This window comes from Scyliorhinus torazame, chromosome 31, assembly GCF_047496885.1.
Source record: "Scyliorhinus torazame isolate Kashiwa2021f chromosome 31, sScyTor2.1, whole genome shotgun sequence".
NCBI classification, from domain to species: Eukaryota; Metazoa; Chordata; class Chondrichthyes; order Carcharhiniformes; family Scyliorhinidae; genus Scyliorhinus; species Scyliorhinus torazame.
Window position 1 is genome coordinate 2,707,423 of NC_092737.1, and position 20,742 is coordinate 2,728,164.

The window sequence follows — 20,742 nt, forward strand, 5'->3', positions numbered from 1 at the left end:
TTCTCTGTCAGCGGGATTCTCTGTCAGCGGGATTCTCTGTCAGCGGGATTCTCTGTCAGCGGGTTCTCTGTCAGCGGGATTCTCTGTCAGCGAGATTCTCCGTCAGCGGGATTCTCCGTCAGCGAGATTCTCCGTCAGCGGGATTCTCTGTCACTGGGATTCTCCGTCAGCGGGATTCTCCATCAGCGAGATTCTCTGTCAGCGGGATACTCTGTCAGCGGGATTCTCCGTCAGCGAGATTCTCCGTCAGCGAGATTCTCCGTCAGCGGGATTCTCTGTCACTGGGATCCTCCGTCAGCGAGATTCTCCATCAGCGGGATTCTCTGTTCGTGGGATTCTCTGTCAGCGAGATTCTCCGTCAGCGAGATTCTCTGTCAGCGGGATTCTCCATCACGGGGATCCTCCGTCAGCGAGATTCTCCATCAGCGGGATTCTCTGTTCGTGGGATTCTCTGTCAGCGAGATTCTCCGTCAGCGAGATTCTCCGTCAGCGGTATTCTCTGTTCGTGGGATTCTCTGTCAGCGAGTTTCTCCGTCAGCGGGATTCTCTGTCAGCGAGATTCTCCGTCAGCGAGATTCTCTGTCAGTGGGATTCTCTGTCAGCGAGATTCTCCGTCAGCGGGATTCTCCGTCAGCGAGATTCTCTGTCAGTGGGATTCTCTGTCAGCGGGATTCTCTGTCAGTGGGATTCTCCGTCAGCGGGATTCTCCGTCAGCGAGATTCTCTGTCAGCGGGATTCTCTGTCAGCGAGATTCTCCGTCAGCGGGATTCTCCGTCAGCGAGTTTCTCCGTCAGCGGGATTCTCTGTCAGCGAGATTCTCCGTCAGCGGGATTCTCCGTCAGCGAGATTCTCTGTCAGTGGGATTCTCTGTCAGCGAGATTCTCCGTCAGCGGGATTCTCCGTCAGCGAGATTCTCTGTCAGTGGGATTCTCTGTCAGCGGGATTCTCTGTCAGTGGGATTCTCCGTCAGCGGGATTCTCCGTCAGCGAGATTCTCTGTCAGCGGGATTCTCTGTCAGCGAGATTCTCCGTCAGCGGGATTCTCCGTCAGCGAGATTCTCTGTCAGCGGGATTCTCTATCAGCGGGATTCTCCTTCAGCGGGACTCACTGTCAGCGGGATAGTCGGTCAGCGGGATCCTCCGTCAGCGGGATTCTCTGTCAGCGGGATTCTCTGTCAACGCCATTCACTGTCAGCGGGATTCCCTGTCAGCGGGATTCTCTATCAGCGGGATTCTCCTTCAGCGGGACTCACTGTCAGCGGGATCCTCTGTCAGCGGGTTTCTCTGTCAGCGGGATTCTCTGTCAGCGGGATTCTCTGTCAGCAGGATTCTCCGTCAGCGGGATTCTCTGTCAGCGGGACTCTCCATCACGGGGTTCTCCGTCAGCGGGATTCTCTGTCAGCGAGATTCTCTGTCAGCGGGATTCTCTGTCAGCAGAATTCTCCGTCAGTGAGATTCTCTGTCAGCGGGATTCTCTGTCAGCGGGATTCTCTGTCAGCGGGATACTCTGTCAGTGGGATTCTCTGTCAGCGGGATTCTCTGTCAGCGGGATTCTCTGTCAGCGGGATTCTCCGTCAGCGGGATTCTCTGTCACTGGATTCTGCGTCAGCGGGATTCTCCGTCAGCGGGATTCTTTGTCAGCGGGATTCTCTGTCAGCGGGATTCTCTGTCAGCGGGATTCTCTGTCAGCGGGATTCTCTGTCAGCGGGATTCTCTGTCAGCGGGATTCTCTGTCAGCGGGATTCTCCGTCAGCTGGATTCTGCGTCAGCGGGATTCTCCGTCAGCGGGATTCTCCATCTCAGCGGGATTCTCCATCAGCGAGTTTCTCTGTCAGCGGGATTCTCTGTCAGTGAGATTCTCCGTCAGCGGGATTCTCTGTCAGCGGGATTCTCCGTCAGCGGGATTCTCCATCTCAGCGGGATTCTCCATCAGCGGGATTCTCTGTCAACGCCATTCACTGTCAGCGGGATTCCCTGTCAGCGGGATTCTCTATCAGCGGGATTCTCCTTCAGCGGGACTCACTGTCAGCGGGATCCTCTGTCAGCGGGTTTCTCTGTCAGCGGGATTCTCTGTCAGCGGGATTCTCCGTCAGCAGGATTCTCCGTCAGCGGGATTCTCTGTCAGCGGGACTCTCCATCACGGGGTTCTCCGTCAGCGGGATTCTCTGTCAGCGAGATTCTCTGTCAGCGGGATTCTCTGTCAGCAGAATTCTCCGTCAGTGAGATTCTCTGTCAGCGGGATTCTCTGTCAGCGGGATTCTCCGTCAGCGGGATTCTCTGTCAGCGGGATTCTCTGTCAGCGGGATTCTCCGTCAGCGGGATTCTCTGTCAGCGGGATACTCTGTCAGTGGGATTCTCTGTCAGCGGGATTCTCTGTCAGCGGGATTCTCTGTCAGCGGGATTCTCCGTCAGCGGGATTCTCTGTCACTGGATTCTGCGTCAGCGGGATTCTCCGTCAGCGGGATTCTCTGTCAGCGGGATTCTCTGTCAGCGGGATTCTCTGTCAGCGGGATTCTCTGTCAGCGGGATTCTCTGTCAGCGGGATTCTCTGTCAGCGGGATTCTCCGTCAGCTGGATTCTGCGTCAGCGGGATTCTCCGTCAGCGGGATTCTCCATCTCAGCGGGATTCTCCATCAGCGAGTTTCTCTGTCAGCGGGATTCTCTGTCAGTGAGATTCTCCGTCAGCGGGATTCTCTGTCAGCGGGATTCTCTGTCAGCGGGATTCTCTGTCAGCGAGATTCTCTGTCAGCGGGATTCTCTGTCAGCGGGATCCTCCGTCAGCGGGATTCTCTGTCAGCGGGATTCTCTGTCAGCTGGATTCTCTGTCAGTGGGACTCACTGTCAGCGGGATTCTTCGTCAGCGGGATTCTCTGTCAGCGGGATTCTCTGTCAGCGGGATTCTTCGTCAGCGGGATTCTCCGTCAGCGGGATTCTCTGTCAGCTGGATTCTCTGTCAGTGGGATTCTCCATCAGCGGGATTCTCTGTCAACGCCATTCACTGTCAGCGGGATTCCCTGTCAGCGGGATTCTCTATCAGCGGGATTCTCTATCAGCGGGATTCTCCTTCAGCGGGACTCACTGTCAGCGGGTTTCTCTGTCAGCGGGATTCTCTGTCAGCGGGATTCTCCGTCAGCGAGATTCTCTGTCAGCGGGATTCTCTGTCAGCGGGACTCTCCATCACGGGGTTCTCCGTCAGCGGGATTCTCTGTCACTGGGATTCTCTGTCAGCAGGATTCTCCGTCAGTGAGATTCTCTGTCAGCGGGATTCTCTGTCAGCGGGATTCTCCGTCAGCGGGATTCTCTGTCAGCGGGATTCTCTGTCAGCGGGATTCTCTGTCAGCGGGATTCTCCGTCAGCTGGATTCTGCGTCAGCGGGATTCTCCGTCAGCGGGATCCTCCATCAGCGGGATCCTCTTCAAGCGGGAATCTCTGTCAGCGGGATTCTCCGTCAGCGGGATTCTCCGTCAGCGAGATTCTCCGTCAGCGAGTTTCTCCATCAACGGGATTCTCTGTCAGCGGGATTCTCCGTCAGCGGGATTCTCTGTCAACGGGATTCTCTGTCAGCGGGATTCTCCATCAGCGGGATTCTCCATCAGCGGGATTCTCTGTCAGCGAGATTCTCCGTCAGCGGGATTCTCCGTCAGCGGGATTCTCCGTCAGCGGGATTCTCTGTCAGCGGGATTCTCCGTCAGCGGGATTCTCTGTCAACGGGATTCTCTGTCAGCGAGATTCTCCGTCAGCGGGATTCTCCGTCAGCGAGATTCTCCGTCAGCGGGATTCTCCGTCAGCGAGATTCTCCGTCAGCGGGATTCTCTGTCAGCGGGATCCTCCATCAGCGAGATTCTCCGTCAGCGGGATTCTCCGTCAGCGAGATTCTCCGTCAGCGGGATCCTCCGTCAGCGAGATTCTCCGTCAGCGGGATTCTCTGTCAGCGAGTTTCTCCATCAACGGGATTCTCCGTCAGCGAGATTCTCCGTCAGCGGGATCCTCCGTCAGCGAGATTCTCCGTCAGCGGGATTCTCCGTCAGCGAGATTCTCTGTCAGCGGGATTCTCCGTCAGCGGGATTCTCTGTCAGCGGGATTCTCTGTCAGCGGGATTCTCTGTCAGCGGGATTCTCTGTCAGCGAGATTCTCCTTCAGCGGGATCCTCCGTCAGCGGGATTCTTTGTCAGCGGGATTCACTGTCAGCGGGACTCACTGTCAGCGGGATTCTCTGTCAGCGGGATTCTCCGTCAGCGAGATTCTCCGTCAGCGAGATTCTCCGTCAGCGGGATTCTCTGTCAGCGGGATTCTCTGTCGGCGGGATTCTCCGTCAGCGAGATTCTCCGTCAGTGGGATTCTCCGTCAGTGGGATTCTTCGTCAGCGGGATTCTCTGTCAGCGGGACTCACTGTCAGCGGGATTCTCCGTCAGCGAGATTCTCCGTCAGTGGGATTCTCCGTCAGTGGGATTCTCCGTCAGCGGGATTCTCTGTCAGCGAGATTCTCCGTCAGCGGGATTCTCTGTCAGCGGGACTCACTGTCAGCGGGATTCTCCGTCAGCGAGATTCTCCGTCAGTGGGATTCTCCGTCAGTGGGATTCTCCGTCAGCGGGATTCTCTGTCAGCGAGATTCTCTGTCAGCGGGATTCTCTGTCAGCGAGATTCACTGTCAGCGGGATTCACTGTCAGCGGGACTCTCTGTCAGCGAGATTCTCTGTCAGCGGGGTTCTCTGTCAGTGGGATTCACTGTCAGCGGGATTCACTGTCAGCGGGACTCTCTGTCAGCGGGATTCTCTGTCAGCGGGATTCTCTGTCAGCGGGATTCTCCGTCAGCGAGATTCTCTGTCAGCGGGATTCTCTGTCAGCGAGATTCTCTGTCAGCGGGATTCTCTGTCAGCGGGATTCTCCGTCAGCGGGACTCTCTGTCAGCGGGGTTCTCTGTCAGCGGGATACTCTGTCAGCAGGATTCTCCGTCAGCGAGATTCTCCGTCAGCGAGATTCTCCGTCAGCGGGATTCTCTGTCACTGGGATCCTCCGTCAGCGGGATTCTCCGTCAGCGGGATTCTCCGTCAGCGAGATTCTCCGTCAGCGAGATTCTCCGTCAGCGGGATTCTCTGTCACTGGGATCCTCCGTCAGCGAGATTCTCCATCAGCGGGATTCTCCGTCAGCGGGATTCTCTGTCAGCGGGATTCTCTGTTCGTGGGATTCTCTGTCAGCGAGATTCTCCGTCAGCGAGATTCTCTGTCAGCGGAATTCTCCATCACGGGGTTCTCCGTCAGCGGGATTCTCTGTTCGTGGGATTCTCTGTCAGCGAGATTCTCCGTCAGCGAGATTCTCTGTCAGCGGGATTCTCCATCACGGGGTTCTCCGTCAGCGGGATTCTCCGTCAGCGGGATTCTCTGTTCGTGGGATTCTCTGTCAGCGAGATTCTCCGTCAGCAGGATTCTCCGTCAGCGAGATTCTCCGTCAGCGAGATTCTCCGTCAGCGAGATTCTCTGTCAGCGGGATTCTCTGTCAGTGGGATTCTCTGTCAGCGGGATTCTCCATCAGCGCGATTCTCCGTCAGCGGGATTCTCTGTCAGCGGGATTCTCCGTCAGCGGGATTCTCTGTCACTGGGATCCTCCGTCAGCGAGATTCTCTGTCAGCGGGATTCTCTGTCAGCGGGATCCTCCGTCAGCGGGATTCTCCATCACGGGATTCTCTGTCAGCGGGATTCTCAGTCAGCGGGATTCTACGTCAGCGAGATTCTCCGTCAGCGGGATTCTCTGTCAGCGAGATTCTCTGTCAGCGGGATACTCCGTCAGCGGGATCCTCTGTCAGCGGGATTCTCGATCAGCGGGATTCTCCGTCAGCGAGATTCTCTGTCAGCGGGACTCACTGTCAGCGGGATTCTCCGTCAGCGAGATCCTCCATCAGTTGGATTCTCTGTCAGCGGGATTCTCCGTCAGCGGGATTCCCTGTCAACGGGATTCTCGATCAGCGGGATCCTCCATCAGTGGGATTCCCTGTCAGCGGGATTCTCGATCAGCGGGATCCTCCATCAGTGGGATTCCCTGTCAGTGAGATTCTCCGTCAGCGGGATCCTCCATCAGTGGGATTCTCCGTCAGCGGGATTCCCTGTCAGCGGGATTCTCGATCAGCGGGATCCTCCATCAGTGCGGTCCTCCGTCAGCGGGATCCTCCATCAGTGGGATTCTCTGTCAGCGGGATTCTCTGTCAACGGGATTCTCCATCAGCGGGATCCTCCGTCAGCGGGATGCTCCGTCAGCGGGATCCTCCATCAGCGGGATCCTCTTCAAGCGGGAAACTCTGTCAGCGGGATTCTCTGTCAGCGGGATCCTCCGTCAGCGGGATTCTCTGTCAGCGGGATTCTCTGTCAGCGGGATTCTCTGTCAGCGGGATTCTCTGTCAGCGGGATTCTCCGTCAGCGGGATCCTCCGTCAGCGGGATTCTCTGTCAGCGGGATTTTCCGTCAGCGGAATTGTCCGTCAGCGGGATTCTCTGCCAGCAGGATTCTCTCTCAGTGGGATTCTCGATCAGCGGGATTCACCGTCAGCGGGATTCTCCGTCAGCGGGATTGTCCATCAGCGGGATTCCCTGTCAGCGGGATTCTCTATCAGCGGGATTCTCCTTCAGCGGGACTCACTGTCAGCGGGATTCTCTGTCAGCGAGATTCTCTGTCAGCGGGATTCTCCTTCAGCGGGATTCTCTGTCAGCGGGATTCTCTGTTAGCGTGATCCTCCGTCAGCGGGATTCTCTGTCAGCGGGATTCTCCGTCAGCGGGATTCTCTGTCAGCGGGATTCTCTGTCAGCGGGATTCTCCGTCAGCGGGATTCTCTGTCAGCGGGATTCTCTGTTAGCGGGATTCTCTGTCAGCGGGATTCTCCGTCAGCGGGATTCTCTGTCAGCGGGATTCTCCGTCAGCGGGATTCTCTGTCAGCGGGATCCTCCGTCAGCGGGATTCTCCGTCAGTGGGATTCTCCGTCAGCGGGATTCTCTGTCAGCGGGATTCTCCGTCAGCGGGATTCTCCGTCAGCGGGATTCTCTGTCAGCGGGATTCTCTGTTAGCGTGATCCTCCATCAGCGGGATTCTCTGTCAGCGGGATTCTCTGTCAGCGGGATTCTCTGTCAGCGGGATTCTCTGTCAGCGGGATTCTCCGTCAGCGGGATCCTTCATCAGCGGGATTCTCTGTCAGCGGGATTCTCCGTCAGCGGGATTCTCCCTCAGCGAGATTCTCCGTCAGCGGGATTCTCTGTCAGTGAGATTCTCTGTCAGCGAGATTCTCTGTCAGCGGGATTCTCCGTCAGCGGGATTCTCTGTCAGCGGGATTCTCTGTCAGCGGGATTCTCCGTCAGCGGGATTCTCTGTCAGCGTGATTCGCCGTCAGTGGGATTCTCTGTCAGCGGGATTCTCCGTCAGCGAGATTCTCCGTCAGTGAGATTCTCTGTCAGCGAGATTCTCTGTCAGCGGGATTCTCCGTCAGCGGGATTCTCTGTCAGCGGGATTCTCTGTCAGCGGGATTCTCCGTCAGCGGGATTCTCTGTCAGCGTGATTCGCCGTCAGCGGGATTCTCTGTCAGCGGGATTCTCCGTCAGCGGGATTCTCCGTCAGCGGGATTCTCTGTCAGTGGGATTCTCTGTCAGCGAGATTCTCTGTCAGCGGGATTCTCTGTCAGCGAGATTCTCTGTCAGCGGGATCCTCCGTCAGTGGGATTCTCTGTCAGCGGGATTCTCTGTCAGTGGGATTCTCCGTCAGCAGCTTTCTCTGTCAGCGGGATTCTCCGTCAGCGGGATTCTCTGTCAGCGGGATTCTCCATCAGCGGGATTCTCTGTCAGCGGGATTCTCCGTCAGCGGGATTCTCTGTCAGCGGGATTCTCCGTCATCGGGATCCTCCGTCAGTGGGATTCTCTGTCAGCGGGATTCTCCGTCAGTGGGATTCTCTGTCAGCGAGATTCTCTGTCAGCGGGATCCTCCGTCAGTGGGATTCTCTGTCACTGGGATTCTCTGTCAGCGGGATTCTCCGTCAGCGGGATTCTCTGTCAGCGGGATTCTCCGTCAGCGAGATTCTCTGTCAGCGAGATTCTCTGTCAGCGGGATTCTCTGTCAGCGGGATTCTCTGTCAGCGGGATTCTCCGTCAGTGGGATTCTCTGTCAGCGGGATCCTCCGTCAGTGGGATTCTCCGTCAGCGAGATTCTCTGTCAGCGGGATTCTCCGTCAGTGGGATTCTCTGTCAGCGGGATTCTCCATCAGCGGGACTCACTGTCAGCGAGATTCTCTGTCAGCGGGATCCTCCGTCAGTGGGATTCTCTGTCAGCGGGATTCTCCGTCAGTGGGATTCTCTGTCAGAGAGATTCTCTGTCAGCGGGATTCTCCATCAGCGAGATCCTCCGTCAGCGGGATCCACCAACAGCGGGATTCTCCGTCAGCGGGATCCGACGTCAGCGGGATCCACCAACAGCGGGATTCTCCGTCAGCGGGATCCTCCGTCAGCGGGATCCCCTTCAAGCGGGAATCTCTGTCAGCGGGATTCCCTGTCAGCGGGATTCTCTGTCAGCGGGATCCTCCGTCAGCGGGATTCTCTGTCAGCGGGATACTCCGTCAGCGGGATTCTCTGTCACTGGGATTCTCTCTCAGCGAGATTCTCCGTCAGCGGGATTCTCCGTCAGTGAGATTCTCTGTCAGCGGGATTCTCTGTCAGCGGGATTCTCCGTCAGTGAGATTCTCTGTCAGCGGGATTCTCCGTCAGCGGGATTCTCTGTCAGTGGGATTCTCTGTCAGCGGGATTCTCTGTCAGCGGGATTCTCTGTCAGTGGGATTCTCTGTCAGCGGGATTCTCCGTCAGCGGGATTCTCCGTCAGCGGTATTCTCTGTCAGCGGGATTCTCTGTCAGCGGGATTCTCCGTCAGCGGGATTCCCCCCCGCGGGATTCTCCGTCAGCGGGATTCTCCGTCAGCGGGATTCTCTGTCAGCGGGATTCTCTGTCAGCGGGATTCTCCGTCAGTGGGATTCTCTGTCAGCGGGATTCTCCGTCAGCGGGATTCTCTGTCAGCGGGATTCTCCGTCAGCGGGATTCCCCCCGCGGGATTCTCCGTCAGCGGGATTCTCCGTCAGCGGGATTCTCCGTCAGCGGGATTCTCTGTTAGTGGGATTCTCTGTCAGCGGGATTCTCTGTCAGCGGGATTCTCCGTCAGTGGGATTCTCTGTCAGCGGGATTCTCCGTCAGTGGGATTCTCTGTCAGCGGGATTCTCCGTCAGTGGGATTCTCTGTCAGCGGGATTCTCTGTCAGCGGGATTCTCCATCAGTGGGATACTCCGTCAGCGGGATACTCCATCAACGGGATCCGACGTCAGCGGGATCCACCAACAGCGGGATCCCCTTCAAGCGGGAATCTCTGTCAGCGGGATTCCCTGTCAGCGGGATTCTCTGTCGGCGGGATTCTCCGTCAGCGGGATCCTCCGTCAGCGGGATCCTTCAGCAGCGGGATCCCCTTCAAGCGGGAATCTCTGTCAGCGGGATTCCCTGTCAGCGGGATTCTCTGTCAGCGGGATTCTCTGTCAGCGAGATTCTCTGTCAGCGGGATTCTCCGTCAGTGAGATTCTCTGTCAGCGGGATCCTCCGTCAGCGGGATTCTCCGTCAGCGGGATTCTCTGTCAGCGGGATTCTCTGTCAGCGGGATTCTCCGTCAGTGAGATTCTCTGTCAGCGGGATCCTCCGTCAGCGGGATTCTCCGTCAGCGAGATTCTCTGTCAGCGAGATTCTCTGTCAGCGGGATCCTCCGTCAGCGGGATTCTCCGTCAGCGAGATTCTCCGTCAGCGGGATTCTCCGTCAGCGAGATTCTCTGTCAGTGAGATTCTCTGTCAGCGGGATTCTCTGTCAGCGAGATTCTCTGTCAGCGGGATTCTCTGTCAGCGAGATTCTCCGTCAGCGAGATTCTCCGTCAGCGGGATTCTCTGTCAGCGAGATTCTCTGTCAGTGAGATTCTCTGTCAGCGGGATTCTCCGTCAGCGGGATTCTCTGTCAGCGGGATCCTCCGTCAGCGGGATTCTCCGTCAGCGAGATTCTCTGTCAGCGGGATTCTCCGTCAGCGAGATTCTCTGTCAGTGAGATTCTCTGGCAGCGGGATTCTCTGTCAGCGAGATTCTCTGTCAGCGGGATTCTCTGTCAGCGAGATTCTCCGTCAGCGAGATTCTCCGTCAGCGGGATTCTCTGTCAGCGAGATTCTCTGTCAGTGAGATTCTCTGTCAGCGGGATTCTCCGTCAGCGGGATTCTCTGTCAGCGGGATTCTCTGTCAGCGGGATTCTCCGTCAGTGAGATTCTCTGTCAGCGGGATTCTCTGTCAGCGAGATTCTCTGTCAGCGAGATTCTCTGTCAGCGGGATTCTCCGTCAGTGAGATTCTCTGTCAGCGGGATTCTCTGTCAGCGAGATTCTCTGTCAGCGAGATTCTCTGTCAGCGGGATTCTCTGTCAGTGGGATTCTCCGTCAGTGAGATTCTCTGCCAGCGGGATTCTCTGTCAGCGAGATTCTCTGTCAGCGGGATTCTCTGTCAGTGGGATTCTCCGTCAGTGGGATTCTCCGTCAGCGGGATTCTCCGTCAGCGGGATTCTCCGTCAGTGAGATTCTCTGCCAGCGGGATTCTCTGTCAGCGAGATTCTCTGTCAGCGGGATTCTCTGTCAGTGGGATTCTCCGTCAGTGGGATTCTCCGTCAGCGGGATTCTCCGTCAGCGGGATTCTCCGTCAGTGAGATTCTCTGTCAGCGGGATTCTCTGTCAGCGGGATTCTCTGTCAGCGGGATTCTCTGTCAGTGGGATTCTCTGTCAGCGGGATTCTCCGTCAGCGGGATTCTCTGTCAGTGGGATTCTCCGTCAGCGAGATTCTCTGTCAGCGAGATTCTCTGTCAGCGGGATTCTCCGTCAGCGGGGTTCTCCGTCAGCGAGATTCTCCGTCAGTGAGATTCTCTGTCAGCGGGATTCTCCGTCAGTGAGATTCTCTGTCAGCGGGATTCTCTGTCAGTGAGATTCTCTGTCAGCGGGATTCTCCGTCAGTGAGATTCTCTGTCAGCGGGATTCTCCGTCAGCGGGATTCTCCGTCAGCGGGATTCTCCGTCAGCGGGATTCTCTGTCAGCGAGATTCTCTGTCAGCGGGATTCTCTGTCAGCGGGATTCTCCGTCAGCGGGATTCTCTGTCAGCGGGATTCTCTGTCAGCGAGATTCTCCGTCAGCGGGATTCTCTGTCAGCGGGATTCTCTGTCAGCGGGATTCTCTGTCAGCGGGATTCTCTGTCGGCGGGATTCTCTGTCAGTGGGATTCTCCGTCAGCGGGATTCTCTGTCGGCGGGATTCTCTGTCAGTGGGATTCTCCGTCAGCGGGATTCTCTGTCAGCAGGATTCTCTGTCAGCGAGATTCTCCGTCAGCGGGATTCTCTGTCAGCGGGATTCTCTGTCAGCGAGATTCTCTGTCAGCGGGATTCTCCGTCAGCGGGATTCTCTGTCAGCGAGATTCTCCGTCAGTGAGATTCTCTGTCAGTGGGATTCTCTGTCAGCGAGATTCTCTGTCAGCGAGATTCTCCGTCAGCGGGATTCTCTGTCAGCGGGATTCTCTGTCAGCGGGATTCTCTGTCAGCGAGATTCTCTGTCAGTGAGATTCTCTGTCAGTGGGATTCTCTGTCAGTGGGATTCTCTGTCAGCGGGATTCTCTCTCAGCGGGATTCTCTGTCAGCGGGATTCTTTGTCAGAGGGATTCTGTGTCAGCGGGATTCTCTGTCAGCGGGATTCTCCGTCAGTGAGATTCTCTGTCAGCGGGATTCTCTGTCAGCGGGATTCTTTGTCAGAGGGATTCTCTGTCAGCGGGATTCTCTGTCAGCGGGATTCTCCGTCAGTGAGATTCTCTGTCAGCGGGATTCTCTGTCAGTGGGATTCTCTGTCAGCGGGATTCTCTGTCAGCGAGATTCTCTGTCAGTGAGATTCTCTGTCAGTGGGATTCTCTGTCAGTGGGATTCTCTGTCAGCGGGATTCTCTCTCAGCGGGATTCTCTGTCAGCGGGATTCTTTGTCAGAGGGATTCTGTGTCAGCGGGATCCTCCGTCAGCGTGATTCTCTGTCAGCGGGATTCCCCGTCAGCGGGATTCTCTGTCAGTGGGATTCTCTGTCAGCGAGATTCTCTGTCAGCGGGATCCTCCGTCAGCGGGATCCTCCGTCAGCGGGATTCTCCGTCAGTGAGATTCTCTGTCAGTGGGATTCTCTGTCAGCGGGATTCTCCGTCAGCGGGATTCTCCCCCACCGAGATTCTCCATCAGCAGGATCCTCCGTCAGCGGGATTCTCTGTCAGCGGGATCCTCCGTCAGCGGGATTCTCCGTCAGTGGGATTCTCTGTCAGCGAGATTCTCTGTCAGCGAGATTCTCTGTCAGCGAGATTCTCTGTCAGCGGGATTCTCTGTCAGCGAGATTCTCCGTCAGTGAGATTCTCTGTCAGTGGGATTCTCTGTCAGCGGGATTCTCCGTCAGTGAGATTCTCTGTCAGTGGGATTCTCTGTCAGCGGGATTCTCCGTCAGTGAGATTCTCTGTCAGTGGGATTCTCTGTCAGCGGGATTCTCCGTCAGTGAGATTCTCTGTCAGTGGGATTCTCTGTCAGCGGGATTCTTTGTCAGAGGGATTATGTGTCAGCGGGATCCTCCGTCAGTGGGATTCTCTGTCAGCGGGATCCTCCGTCAGTGGGATTCTCTGTCAGCGAGATTCTCCGTCAGCGGGATCCTCCGTCAGCGGGATCCTCCGTCAGTGGGATTCTCTGTCAGCGAGATTCTCCGTCAGCGGGATTCTCTGTCAGCGGGATTCTCTGTCAGCGGGTTCGCCGTCAGCGGGATTCTCTGTCAGCGGGATTCTTTGTCAGAGGGATTCTGTGTCAGCGGGAATCTCTGTCAGCGGGATTCTCTGTCAGCGGGATCCTCCGTCAGCAGGATCCTCCGTCAGTGGGATTCTCTGTCAGCGGGATTCTCTGTCAGCGGGATCCCCTTCAAGCGGGAATCTCTGTCGCGGGATTCTCTGTTAGCGGGATTCTCTGTCAGCGGGATTCTCCGTCAGCGGGATTCTCCGTCAGCGGGATACTCTGTCAGCGGGATTCTCTGTCAGCGAGATTCTCTGTTAGCGGGATTCTCTGTCAGCGGGATTCTCCATCAGTGGGATACTCCGTCAGCGGGATACTCCATCAACGGGATCCGACGTCAGCGGGATTCTCTGTCAGCGGGATTCTCTGTCAGCGGGATTCTCTGTCAGCGAGATTCTCTGTCAGCGAGATTCTCTGTCAGCGGGATTCTCTGTCAGCGGGATCCTCCGTCAGTGAGATTCTCTGACAGCGGGATTCTCTGTCAGCGGGATTCTCCATCAGCGGGATCCTCCGTCAGCGGGTTTCTCTGTTAGTGGGATTCTCCGTCAGCGGGATACTCCGTCAGCGCGTTTCTCTGTTAGTGGGATTCTCCGTCAGCGGGATTCTCCGTCAGTGGGATTCTCTGTCAGCGGGATTCTCTGTCAGCGGGATTCTCTGTCAGCGGGTTCGCCGTCAGCGGGATTCTCTGTCAGTGGGATTCTTTGTCAGAGGGATTCTGTGTCAGCGGGATTCTCTGTCAGCGGGATTCTCTGTCAGCGGGATCCTCCGTCAGTGGGATTCTCCGTCAGCGGGATTCTCCGTCAGCGGGATTCTCTGTCAGCGGGATTCTCTGTCAGTGGGATTCTCCGTCAGCAGCTTTCTGTCAGCGGGATTCCCCGTCAGCGGGATTCTCTGTCAGCGGGATCCTCCGTCAGTGGGATTCTCCGTCAGCGGGATTCTCCGTCAGCGGGATTCTCCGTCAGCGGGATTCTCTGTCAGCGGGATTCTTTGTCAGAGGGATTCTGTGTCAGCGGGATTCTCTGTCAGCGGGATTCTTTGTCAGAGGGATTCTGTGTCAGCGGGAATCTCTGTCAGCGGGATTCTCTGTCAGCGGGATCCTCCGTCAGTGGGATTCTCCGTCAGCGGGATTCTCCGTCAGTGGGATTCTCCGTCAGCGGGATTCTCCGTCAGCGGGATTCTCTGTCAGTGGGATTCTCTGTCAGCGGGATTCTCCGTCAGTGGGATTTTCTGTCAGCGGGATTCTCTGTCAGCGGGATTCTCCGTCAGCGGGATTCTCCTTCAGCGGGATTCTCTGTCAGCGGGATTCTCTGTCAGCGGGATTCTCCGTCAGCGGGATTCTCTGTCAGCGGGATTCTCCTTCAGCGGGATTCTCCGTCAGCGAGATTCTCTGTCAGCGGGATCCTCCGTCAGCGGGATTCTCTGTCAGCGGGATTCTCTGTCAGCGGGATTCTCTGTCAGCGAGATTCTCTGTCAGCGAGATTCTCCGTCAGTGGGATTTTCTGTCAGCGGGATTCTCTGTCAGCGGGATTCTCCGTCAGCGGGATTCTCCTTCAGCGGGATTCTCCGTCAGCGGGATCCTCGGTCAGTGGGATTCTCTGTCAGCGGGATTCTCTGTCAGCGGGATTCTCTGTCAGCGAGATTCTCCGTCAGTGGGATTTTCTGTCAGCGGGATTCTCTGTCAGCGGGATTCTCCGTCAGCGGGATTCTCCTTCAGCGGGATTCTCCGTCAGCGGGATCCTCGGTCAGTGGGATTCTCTGTCAGCGGGATTCTCCGTCAGTGGGATTTTCTGTCAGCGGGATCCTCGGTCAGTGGGATTCTCCTTCAGCGGGATTCTCCGTCAGCGGGATCCTCGGTCAGTGGGATTCTCCGTCAGCGGGATTCTCTGTCAGCGGGATTCTCTGTCAGCGGGATTCTCTGTCAGCGAGATTCTCTGTCAGCGAGATTCTCCGTCAGTGGGATTTTCTGTCAGCGGGATTCTCCGTCAGCGGGATTCTCCTTCAGCGGGATTCTCCGTCAGCGGGATCCTCGGTCAGTGGGATTCTCTGTCAGCGGGATTCTCCGTTAGCAGCTTTCTCTCAGCGGGATTCTCCGTCAGTGGGATTTTCTCTCAGCGGGATTCTCTGTCAGCGGGATCCTCGGTCAGTGGGATTCTCTGTCAGCGGGATTCTCTGTCAGCGGGATTCTCTGTCAGCGGGATCCTCGGTCAGCGGGATTCTCTGTCAGTGGGATTCTCTGTCAGCGGGATTCTCCGTCAGCGGGATTCTCTGTCAGCGAGATTCTCTGTCAGCGGGATTCTCTGTCAGCGGGATTCTCCATCAGTGGGATCCTCCATCAGCGGGATTCTCCGTCAGCGGGATCCTCCATCAGCAGGATCCTCCATCAGCGGGATCCCCTTCAAGCGGGAATCTCTGTCAGCGGGATTCCCTGTCAGCGGGATTCTCTGTCAGCGGGATCCTCCGGCAGCGGGATTCTCCGTCAGCGGGATTCTCTGTCACTGGGATTCTCTGTCAGCGGGATTCCCTGTCAGCGGGATTCTCTGTCAGCGGGATCCTCCGGCAGCGGGATTCTCCGTCAGCGGGATTCTCTGTCACTGGGATTCTCCATCAGCGGGATCCTCCGTCAGAGGGATACTCCGTTAGCGGGATTCTCTGTCAGCGGGATTCTCCGTCAGCGGGATTCTCCGTCAGTGGGATTCTCTGTTAGTGGGATTCTCTGTCAGCGGGATTCTCTGTCAGCGGGATTCTCTGTCAGCGGGATCCTCCGGCAGCGGGATTCTCCGTCAGCGGGATTCTCTGTCACTGGGATTCTCTGTCAGCGGGATTCCCTGTCAGCGGGATTCTCTGTCAGCGGGATCCTCCGGCAGCGGGATTCTCCGTCAGCGGGATTCTCTGTCACTGGGATTCTCCATCAGCGGGATCCTCCGTCAGAGGGATACTCCGTCAGCGGGATTCTCTGTCAGCGGGATTCTCCGTCAGCGGGATTCTCCGTCAGCGGGATTCTCTGTTAGTGGGATTCTCTGTCAGCGGGATTCTCTGTCAGCGGGATTCTCCATCAGCGGGATTCTCTGTCAGTGGGATTCTCCATCAAAGGGATTCTCCGTCAGCGGGATTCTCCGTCAACGAGATTCTCCGTCAGCGGGATTCTCTGTCAGCGGGATTCTCTGTCAGCGGGATTCTCTGTCAGCGGGATTCTCCGTCAGCGAGATTCTCTGTCAGCGGGATTCTCTGTCAGCGGGATTCCCTGTCAGCGGGATTCTCTATCAGCGGGATTCTCCTTCAGCGGGACTCACTGTCAGCGGGATTCTCTGTCAGCGGGATTCTCTGTCAGCAGGATTCTCCGTCAGTGAGATTCTCTGTCAGCGGGATTCTCTGTCAGCGGGATTCTCTGTCAGCAGGATTCTCCGTCAGTGAGATTCTCTGTCAGCGGGATTCGCTGTCAGCGGGATTCTCCGTCAGCGGGATTCTCCGTCAGCGGGATTCTCTGTCAGCGGGATTCTCCGTCAGCGGGATTCTCTGTCAATGGAATTCTCTGTCAGCGAGATTCACTGTCAGCGGGATTCTCCGTCAGCTGGATTCTCTGTCAGCGGGATTCTCCATCAGCGGGATTCTCCATCAGCGGGATCCTCCGTCAGCGGGATGCTCCGTCAGCGGGATCCTCCATCAGCGGGATCCTCTTCAAGCGGGAATCTCTGTCAGTGGGATTCTCTGTCAGCGGGATTCTCTGTCAGTGGGATTCTTTGTCAGCGGGATTCTCCGTCAGTGGGATTCTCTGTCAGCGGGATTCTCTGTCAGCGGGATTCTCCATCAGTGGGATACTCCGTCAGCGGGATCCTCCATCAGCGGGATCCTCCGTCAGCGGGATTCTCCGTCAGCGGGATTCTCCGTCAGCGGGATTCTCTGTTCGTGGGATTCTCTGTCAGCAGGATTCTCCGTCAGTGAGATTCTCTGTCAGCGAGATCCTCCATCAGCGGGATTCTCCGTCAGCGGGATTCTCCGTCAGCGGGATTCTCCGTCAGCGGGATTCTCTGTTCGTGGGATTCTCTGTCAGCAGGATTCTCTGTCAGCGGGATTCTCTGTCAGCGGGATTCTCCATCAGTGGGATACTCCGTCAGCGGGATCCTCCATCAGCAGGATTCTCCGTCATCGGGATTCTCTGTTCGTGGGATTCTCTGTCAGCAGGATTCTCCGTCAGTGAGATTCTCTGTCAGCGAGATCCTCCATCAGCGGGATTCTCCGTCAGCGGGATTCTCCGTCAGCGGGATTCTCCGTCAGCGGGATTCTCTGTTCGTGGGATTCCCTGTCAGCGGGATTCTCTGTCAGCGGGATTCTCCGTCAGCGGGATTCTCTGTCATCGGGATTCTCTGTCCGCGAGATTCTCTGTCAGCGGGATTCTCCGTCAGCGGGATTCTCTGTCAGCGGGATTCTCTGTCAGCGGGATTCTCCGTCAGCGGGATTCTCTGTCAGCGGGATTCTCCGTCAGCGGGATTCTCTGTTAGTGGGATTCTCTGTCAGCGGGATTCTCTGTCAGCGGGATTCTCCGTCAGTGGGATTCTCTGTCAGCGGGATTCTCTGTCAGCGGGATTCTCTGTCAGCGGGATTCTCCGTCAGCGGGATTCTCTGTCAGCGGGATTCTCCGTCAGCGGGATTCTCCGTCAGCGGGATACTCCGTCAGCAGCTTTCTCTGTCAGCGGGATTCTCCGTCAGTGGGATTCTCCGTCAGCGGGATTCTCCGTCAGTGGGATTCTCTGTCAGCGGGATTCTCCGTCAGCGGGATTCTCTGTCAGTGGGATTCTCCGTCAGCGGGATTCTCCGTCAGCGGGATTCTCCCCCCGCGGGATTCTCAGTCAGCGGGATTCTCCGTCAGCGGGATTCTCTGTCAGCGGGATTCCCTGTCAGCGGGATTCTCCGTCAGCGGGATTCTCCATCAGCGGGATCCTCCGTCAGCGGGATACTCCGTCAGCGGGATTCTCCGTCAGCGGGATTCTCCGTCAGTGAGATTCTCTGTCAGCGGGATTCTCCATCAGCGGGATCCTCCGTCAGCGGGATTCTCTGTCAGTGGGATTCTCCGTCAGTGAGATTCTCTGTCAGCGGGATTCTCTGTCACTGGGATTCTCTGTCAGCGGGATTCTCCGTCAGTGAGATTCTCTGTCAGCGAGATTCTCTGTCAGTGGGATCCTCCGTCAGCGGGATTCTCTGTCAGTGGGATTCTCCGTCAGTGAGATTCTCTGTCAGCGGGATTCTCTGTCACTGGGATTCTCTGTCAGCGGGATTCTCCGTCAGTGAGATTCTCTGTCAGCGAGATTCTCTGTCAGTGGGATCCTCCGTCAGCGGGATTCTCTGTCAGTGGGATTCTCCGTCAGTGAGATTCTCTGTCAGCGGGATTCTCTGTCACTGGGATTCTCTGTCAGCGGGATTCTCCGTCAGTGAGATTCTCTGTCAGCGAGATTCTCTGTCAGTGGGATTCTCTGTCAGCGGGATTCTCTGTCAGCGAGATTCTCTGTCAGTGGGATTCTCCGTCAGCGAGATTCTCTGTCAGCGGGATTCTCTGTCAGCGGGATTCTCTGTTAGCGGGATTCTATGTCGGCGGGATTCTCTGTCAGCGGGATTCTCCGTCAGTGGGATTCTCTGTCAGCGGGATTCTCTGTCAGCAGCTTTCTCTGTCAGCGGGATTCTCCGTCAGCGGGATTCTCTGTTCGCGGGATTCTCTGTCAGCGGGATTCTCTGTTCGCGGGATTCTCTGTCAGCGGGATTCTCTGTCAGCGGGATTCTCTGTCAGCGGGATTCTCTGTTCGCGGGATTCTCTGTCAGCGTGATTCTCTGTCAGTGGGATTTTCTGTCAGCGGGATACTCCATCAATGGGATCCGACGTCAGCGGGATCCACCAACAGCGGGATTCTCCGTCAGCGGGATCCCCTTCAAGCGGGATTCTCCGTCAGCGGGATTCTCTGTCGCGGGATTCTCTGTCAGCGGGATTCTCTGTCAGCGGGATTCTCTGTCAGCGGGATTCGCCGTCAGCGGGATACTCCATCAGCGGGATCCTCCGTCAGCGGGATACTCCATCAGCGGGATCCTCCGTCAGCGGTATACTCCATCAGCGGGATACTCCATCAGCGGGATTCTCTGTCAGCGGGATCCTCCGTCAGCGGGATACTCCATCAGCGGGATTCTCTGTCAGCGGGATACTCCATCAGCGGGATTCTCTGTCACTGGGATTCTCCGTCAGCAGCTTTCTCTGTTAGCTGGATTCTCCGTCAGCGGGATTCTCTGTTCGCGGGATTCTCTGTCAGCGGGATTCTCTGTCAGCGGGATTCTCTGTTCGCGGGATTCTCTGTCAGCGTGATTCTCTGTCAGCGGGATACTCCATCAATGGGATCCGACGTCAGCGGGATCCACCAACAGCGGGATTCTCCGTCAGCGGGATCCCCTTCAAGCGGGAATCTCTGTCGCGGGATTCTCTGTCAGCGGGATTCTCTGTCAGCGGGATTCTCTGTCAGCGAGATTCTCTGTCAGCGGGATTCTCCGTCAGCTGGATTCTCTGTCAGCGGGATTCGCCGTCAGCGGGATACTCCATCAGCGGGATCCTCCGTCAGCGGGATACTCCATCAGCGGGATCCTCCGTCAGCGGGATACTCCATCAGCGGGATACTCCATCAGCGGGATTCTATGTCAGCGGGATCCTCCGTCAGCGGGATACTCCATCAGCGGGATTCTCTGTCAGCGGGATTCTCTGTCAGTGGGATTCTCCGTCAGCGGGATTCTCCATCAGCGGGATCCTCCGTCAGCGGGATACTCCATCAGCGGGATTCTCTGTCAGCGGGATTCTCCGTCAGCGGGATTCTCCGTCAGCGGGTTTCTCTGTTAGTGGGATTCTCTGTCAGCGGGATTCTCTGTCAGCGGGATTCTCCGTCAGTGGGATTCTCTGTCAGCGGGATTCTCCGTCAGCGGGATTCTCTGTCAGTGGGATTCTCTGTCAGCGAGATTCTCTCTCAGCGGGATTCACTGTCAGCGGGATTCTCCGTCAGTGGGATTCTCTGTCAGCGGGATTCTCTGTCAGCGGGATTCTCCATCAGTGGGATTCTCTGTCAGCGGGATTCTCTGTCAGCGGGATTCTCCGTCAGTGGGATTCTCTGTCAGCGAGATTCTCTCTCAGCGGGATTCACTGTCAGCGGGATTCTCTACCAGCGGGATTCTCCATCAGCGGGATCCTCCGTCATGGCGGTCCTCCGTCAGTGGGATCTTCCATCAGCGGGATTCTCTGTCAGCGGGATCCTCCATCAGCGGGATTCTCCGTCAGCGGGATTCTCTGTCAGCGGGATTCTCTGTCAGCGGGTTCGCCGTCAGCGGGATTCTCTGTCAGCGGGATTCTCCGTCAGCGGGATACTCCGTCAGCGGGATTCTCTGTCAGCCGGATTCTCCGTCAGCGGGATTCTCCGTCAGCGGGATTCTCTGTCAGCCGGATTCTCCGTCAGCGGGATTCTCCGTCAGCGGGATTCTCTGTCAGCGGGATTCTCTGTCAGCGGGATTCTCCGTCAGTGGGATTCTCTGTCAGCGGGATTCTCCGTCAGCGGGATTCTCTGTCAGTGGGATTCTCTGTCAGCGAGATTCTCTGTCAGCGGGATTCTCTGTTCGCGGGATTCTCCGTCAGCGGGATTCTCTGTCAGTGGGATTCTCTGTCAGCGGGATTCTCTGTCAGTGGGATTCTCTGTCAGCGGGATTCTCTGTCAGCGGGATTCTCTGTTCGCGGGATTCTCTGTCAGCGGGATTCTCCGTCAGCAGCTTTCTCTGTCAGCGGGATTCTCCGTTAGCGGGATTCTCTGTCAGCGGGACTCTCCATCAGCGGGATACTCCGTCAACGGGATCCTCCATCAGCGGGATCCTCC